The sequence below is a fragment of the Triticum aestivum genome, chromosome 2D (genome assembly GCF_018294505.1).
Source record: "Triticum aestivum cultivar Chinese Spring chromosome 2D, IWGSC CS RefSeq v2.1, whole genome shotgun sequence".
Lineage (NCBI taxonomy): Eukaryota > Viridiplantae > Streptophyta > Magnoliopsida > Poales > Poaceae > Triticum > Triticum aestivum.
The window spans coordinates 105,497,498-105,504,763 of record NC_057799.1 but is presented as its reverse complement, the minus strand read 5'-3'; positions in this window follow the sequence as shown (position 1 = coordinate 105,504,763).

Here is a 7,266-nt window from a genome sequence, read left to right as displayed (position 1 = left end):
CATGAACCTCTCAAAGGGGAACATATTGTGTAGAAATACAGGACCGAGAATGGAAATCTCTTCGACTAGGTGGACCAGGAGGTGCGTCATAATATCGAAGAAGGATGGTGGGAACACCAACTCGAAACTGACAAGGCATTGGACCACATCGTTCTGTAACCGTGGTAGATCTTCTGGATTGATTACCTTCTGAGAGATTGCATTGAGGAATGCACATAGCTTCACAATGGCTACTCGAACATTTTCCGGTAGGAGCCCCCTCAAAGCAATCGGAAGCAATTGCGTCATAATCACGTGGCAGTCGTGAGACTTCAGGTTTTGGAACTTTTTCTCCGCCATGTTTATTATTCCCTTTATATTCGACGAGAAGCCAGACGGGACCTTTATACTGCTCAGGCATTCAAAAAAAATGACCTTCTCTTCTTTGGTAAGAGCGTAGCTGGCACGACCTTGAAACCATTCCGAATGCCGGTCATCTGGGTCTTTCAAAAGTTGCTGGTCCTGCCGTGCTTCCTTTGTATCATTTGTCTTCCCATACATGCCCAAGAAGCTTAGCAGGTTCACGCAAATATTCTTCGTAACATGCATCACGTCGATTGCAGAGCGGACATCTAGGACTTTCCAATATTCTAGCTCCCAAAATATAGATTTCTTCTTCCACATGGGTGCGTGCCCGTCAACTCCCCGCGGAACTGATTGTCCGCCAGGACCCTTTCCAAAGATGACTTTCAAATTCTTGACCATATCAAATATCTCAGCACCAGTACGTTCCGCAGGCTTCGGCCGGTGATCTGCCTTGCCGTTGAAATGCTTGCCTTTCTTTCTTACGTTATGATTTCGGGGAAGAAATCGACGATGACCCAGGTACACGTTCTTCTTACAATTAACCAAACGTACACTTTCAGTCTGATGTAAGCAGTGCGTGCATGCATTGTATCCCTTATTTGTCTGTCCCGAAAGGTTACTAAGAGCAGGCCAATCGTTGATGGTTACAAAAAGCAACGCTCATAGGTCAAATTCCTCTCCTTTGTGCTCATCCCAGACACGTACACCAGGTCTGGCCCACAACTGTAAAAGTTCTTCAACTAATGGCCTTAGGTACACATCGATGTCATTGCCGGGTTGCTTAGGGCCTTGGATGAGAATTGGCATCATAATGAACTTCCGCTTCATGCACAACCAAGGAGGAAGGTTGTAGATGCATAGAGTCACGGGCCAGGTGCTATGGCTGGAGCTCTGCTCGCCAAAAGGATTCATGCCATCAGTACTTAGACCAAATCTTATGTTCCTTGCGTCAGCTGCAAAATCTTTGAACACTCTGTCGATCTTTCTCCATTGTGTTCCATCAGCGGGGTGTCTCAACTCCCCGTCGGACTTACGGTCCTCTTTGTGCCATCGCAACGACTTGGCATGCTTTTTGTTCATGAACAGACGTTTCAACCGTGGTATTATAGGAGCATACCACATCACCTTGGCGGGAACCCTCTTCCTGGGTTTCTCGCCCTCAACATCGTCACCAGGGTCATCGCCTCTGATCTTATAACGCAATGCAGTGCATACAGGGCATTCATTTAAATTCTCGTATTCACCGCGGTAGAGGATGCAGTCGTTAATGCATGCATGTATCTTCAGAACCTCTAAACCTAGAGGGCAGACAACCTTCTTTGCTTCGTACGTACTGGCGGGCAACTCGTTATTCTTCGGAAACACATTCTTCAACATTTTCAGCAAATTTTCAAATGATGAGTCACCTACACCTTCTTGTGCCTTCCATTTTAGCAAATCCAGTGTGCAGCCCAGCTTTTTCAGACTATTATCGCATCCTGGATACAACGACTTTTTGTGATCCTCTAACATGCGATCCAAATTCTCCCTCTCCTTGTCAGTTTCGCAGCGTCTCCGTGCATCAGCAATGGTCCGACCAAGATCATCAGCGGGCTCATCATGTGCCTCTTCTTCACCTTCACCTAACCCTTCCCCACCTTCAGCATCATCCTCCATGAAAGTATCACCGAAATGATCATGATAGTTGTCATCGATATCATCCCCTTCTTCATCTTCTTCCATTCTAACCCCTCTTTCTCCATGCTTGGTCCAACAATTATAGCTTGGCATGAAACCGTGCCGAAGCAGGTGCATGTGAACGTCTCTTGAGGAGGAGTAACCCTTCTGATTCTTACAGACAGCACATGGACAAATAATAAAACCTTGCTGCTTGTTCGCATTTGCCACTACGAGGAAATCTTTCAAACCAGTAGTGAACTCGTCGGAGACTCGGGGACCGTACATCCATTGCCGATTCATCTGCATTATTATTATATAAAGTATATAATTAACCATCATGCATTTGTTAAACTAACTAGCTAGAAATAATACAAATTAAACAATGAACTACACACATGCATATTTTATCAATGACACATGAAAGGTTCAAGTTGCTAACCGCGATCGCGGAGGAAAAATAAATGAGAAAGCTCAAGTGTGGCTCGGACACTTCATATCATGTTTGTTTCAGGCTCTCGGGCATTTCATCAAACACCTTGTGTGCATAGGAGGAACCAAAATCAAACCCACCACCCCCTTCTGAAAATTGTGAAGTGAGCTGAGTGAAGTGAAGTGAGCTGAGTCCTATATATAGGGATGGGCCTTTAGTCCCGGTTGGCCTGGCCAACCGCAACTAAAGGCCTTCGGGGACCTTTAGTCCCGGTTGGCCAGGCCAACCGGGACTAAAGCCCCTCCCGTCCGCCAGCTGTCGACCGAGCGCGCTGGGCCCAGATAGTTGGTCGCGGGTCTCCTCCCGAACCGCGACTAAAGACCCCTTTGGTCGCGGTTCGATTGTTTTGGGGACTAATGGGGGCGTATGGAAGCCTCTTTTTCTACCAGTGTTAGAGTTAAACCGGAATACAAGAGAAAAAAGAGCTCTTTTATGGTACCCACGTATAAAATACTCCTTCCGTCTCAAAATAAGTGTCTCAGCTTTTGTACAACTTTGTACCAAAGTTAGTATAAAGTTAAGACACTTATTTTGGGCGGAGGGAGTATCACACATGATCTTGTTTTCAAAAACTATCTCTTGAATATTTCCCTTTTCCAAAACTTAGCAAACATGAGTTCGTGAAGAAAACTTTTATTAATCTTCTGCCTTCTATATGAAGAAGGTGCACACGCCCTTCGAACACAAGGTAAATATCGCGCTCCATAAATTCGCTCTACGATGATATGCACTTGTTTTTTCAGATGTAGAAAAGAAAATCACATATGCAAGTTATGGAAAAAAGAGTCAATTGCAAGAAACCACCACATTTGCGGCTAGGTTTGCAGGAAACCACCAACTCGTTAATCCGTTGCAGAAAACACCGGAAAATTTGTCAAGTCGTTGCAAAAAGCACTGGTTGGGTGATTTGGCCCGTTTGATCACTTTCTGACAAGTGGGGCCGGATTGTAAGGAGCTTAACTGGCAAAAAATTAGCACACACACCCCTAGATATTTACAGAAAAGGCAATCAGGCCCCCGGTGTGGACAACCGCGGCGCACTGGCCTTGCCGTCCATTACGCACGGCGACGCCCTCTTCGGCGTAGGAGACGGCCACGGCCGCGGCAGATGACGAGGAGGCGGCTGGGGTGCGCGCATTTCCGAGGCGTTGGCCTGCCGGTGCGGCAGCGACGGTGGCGGTCGGGTCAGCGACATGGAGCACACGTCGGGAGCCGAAGCAGAGGAGCAGCACCCTCCTCCTCCGATGTGGTGAAGGGCGGGATTGGAGGGGGGAGGCGACAAGATGAGTCCACTTGCTCGACTTCCCGTTGCCCTCATCCACGAAGGAGGACGAGCTCGATCCAGAGGCCCCTCCGGCGCTTGTGCAGCTGCGGCGTCTACACGAGGCGCAGCCGCTTGAGGGTCCTGGCCGGCTCCTCCCCGTTGCTTCCGCTGGAGCCGGCGGCCGACGACGCGCCACCGTTCATCTCCTGGGCGCCCCTGTGCGTCGGGATGTCGAAGGCAGCGGCGAGATCGCGGGGGGTGGGCGACTGCACGGCAAGAGCTCGCCCGGCGCCGACAGGTCCTCTTCGAAGCGCGCAAACCAGCTGGGCTCCTCCTTCTCCCTCATCCTCCCGGCCCGGAGCAGACTGGCGGCGGATGGAAGCAGCGTGGCGGCGGCGCGTTGTGGATAGGGCGTTGCTGTTCCACCGGGGAGGATCTGATTGCTTTTGTTTTTTAGATCTAGGGGTGTATGTGCTAATTTTTTGCTAAGTCAATTTCTTACAATCCGACCCCACTTGTCAGAAAGTGATGAAACGGGCTAAATCACCCGATCAGTGCTTTTTGCAACGACTTAACAAATTTTCTGGTGTTTTCTGCAACGGATTAACGAGTTGGTGGTTTTCTGCAAACCTAGCCGCAAATGTGGTGGTTTCTTGCAATTGACTCGGAAAAAAAGGAAGAACAAATACACGCGGTACATGCATGTGAATTTTGGTTAGAATTAGTGTACAAATTATAATTGAGGTATTGTGCAATAGGATAGGCTACAGAGTATGTAGTGCAAATTAGTGTACAAAATTCACACTATCTCACTCTTGCAAGTCTTTCCACCAAATTTTTATGGACATTGGTGCGAAAACATCAAGTGTGCTCCGGACCACTTGCCTCCTTTTCGAAATATCTTTTTGCACCCATCCAAATGAAACAACTCTTGTTCCAATGAATCACTTTCATTTGTCGATTTTTAAATTTAGTAAAAATCCTAATTCGTTTGTGATTTATGCAAAAATAACAAACTCAAGGACTTCTTTGGAAACATATTTGCTATTCTAACTCTCAATTCTAGTTTTTTCACCGAGATCTCCGCAAATGAATGATCTTTCTCACACAAAAATGTTGGCACATCAGTCACTCTAATACCTACACGCTATCTGTTTTTACTTCTTTTGAAACATTTCCCAATTTTTTTACCACATCATGATTTAGCAACCTAGTTATGAGGAAGACCCAGTCTAATGTTTCTCAGACAAAAAAAAACAATATAAACCAAACAGGAATGCAGCAAGATCATATCGCATTCATCTATAGACTAGTTTCAATGTATATGAATTGGTCGTGCAGAGTTATATGATGACCCAAAGACTACAAGAAGAAGAAAATAATGGGAACTGAGGTTTAATGTACACAGTGCCATGAGAATTTTAGAGTTAAACAGGAATACAAGAGAAAAAGAGCTCTTTTACGGTACCCACGTATAAAATATCACACATGATCTTATTTTCAAAAACTATCTCTTGAATATTTCCCTTTTCCACAACTTAGCAAACATGAGTTCGTAAAGAAGACTTTTATTAATCTTTCGGCTTCTATATGAAGAAGGTACACATGACCCATCGAAACAAGGTAAATATCAGGCTCCATAAATTCGTCTACGATGATATGCACTTGTTTTCCAGATGTAGAAAAGAAAATCATATATGCAAGTTATGAAAAAAGGGAAGAGCAAATACATGTGGTGCATCCATGCGAATTTTTGTTTGAAATATGACAACTTGCAAGACATGCAAATCATAATTGAGGTATTGTGCTATAGACTACAAAGCATGTGGTGCAAATTGGTGTACAAAATTTACACTATGTCACTTTTGCAAGTCTTTCCGGCAAATTGTTATGGACATGGGTGGGAAAACATCAAGCGTGCTCCGGAGAACATGTTTCCTTTTCAAAATATCATTTTGCACCCATCCTAATGAAACAACTCATGTGCTAATGAATCACTTCTGTTTGTAGATTTTTAAGTTTTTTTTAGAACGAGGACGCCAAAGGCGTCCGGCTTTAAATTAATAAAGCTCACAACATAGGCAGAGTAACGATCCATAAGACTACAAAGGCTCATCGGGCAACGCATGAGACTTTAGGGTTCAAAGCCAAAAGGCAATGAGCATTACATGATCAGACGGTTGCACATAAGCACACAGGCTCGCAGTAAAAATCCCAATTCGTTTGTGATTTATGCAAAAATAACGAACTCAAGCACTTGTTTGAGAACATATTTGCTATTCTAACTCTCAACTCTTGTTTTTTTCACCGAGATCCCCGCAGATGAATGATATTTTTTCACACATAAATGTCGGCACGTCGGTCACTCTGATATCTACACGCCATTTCTTTTTTACTTCCTCCGTTCCTAAATATTTGTCTTTCTAGAGATTTCAACAACTGACTACATACGAAATAAAATGAGTGAATCTACACTCTAAAATATGTCTATATACATCCGTATGTGGTAGTCTATTTAAAATATCTAAAAAGACAAATATTTAGGAACGGAGGGAGTACTTCTTTTGAAACGTTTCAACTTGGTTTAAATATATTATCGAAATAAAAGGGAGCATGTACTCCCCAGAACGCAAAACCTAAATTTGACGTGGGTGTATCTATTATCAGCCGATGCTCGCCTCGGTTTTCCCAAGATTCAGGAAACACATGTCCTCGTTCATAACATCAGATCCGGGAAATCCCAGGGAACTTTTATTTACGGGGGTGCAACGTGATATCCAGCTAGCGTGCGGCCAGAGCATCTGCACGACTGCAGCACCACGGATGCACGTACGCCGCCGGTCGGTTGTACGGTTGTACATTCAAGTACTACGGGTGGGTACGGTATCCTTTGACTTTTTCTCCCTGTCCTTTGCGTTTGGATCCAATACCAGCTCGGATCTGCTAGCTGTTCTCTTCTGCGTGCATCTGGGGCTCAAACTCATGATGGTCGGTTCTGCTTTGCTGCAAGAGTTGCTACACATCTGCCTCTTGGGTTTTGAGTTTTGACCACCGCGTGCACGCGTTCCTGACCTTGCATTGCGTCCACACTAAGCACCTTACCTAGAATGATTTAAGCTCGATGAATCAATCTGTGGTTGGATGGTTACAACGCAGGCGGTTTATGGGTCGGCGTTGGAAATGCCCTAAGCTCAGCGAACAACATTTCAGAACAAAAAAAGGTCAGCTAGCAGCATGGTCTATCGACGGGCTTGATAATGGCTTAACGTTTAGTGTGCACACATATTTCTATATGTGCAATTGCTTAGGTCATTAGTCTGAATAATTGAGATCGTCAGAATTAAACTGATCGAATAATCATCGTGTAGCCAAAGTCTACGCACTGGGAATCTTTTCTCAACGCCTCTGCTCCTCGCGTATCATTCTGCTTAGGGCACATGATAGCCACGTGGCTAGCTAAGCTAAGCTAAGCTAAGCACCTGCATGAACTGCAACTTAAAAAAAGCTG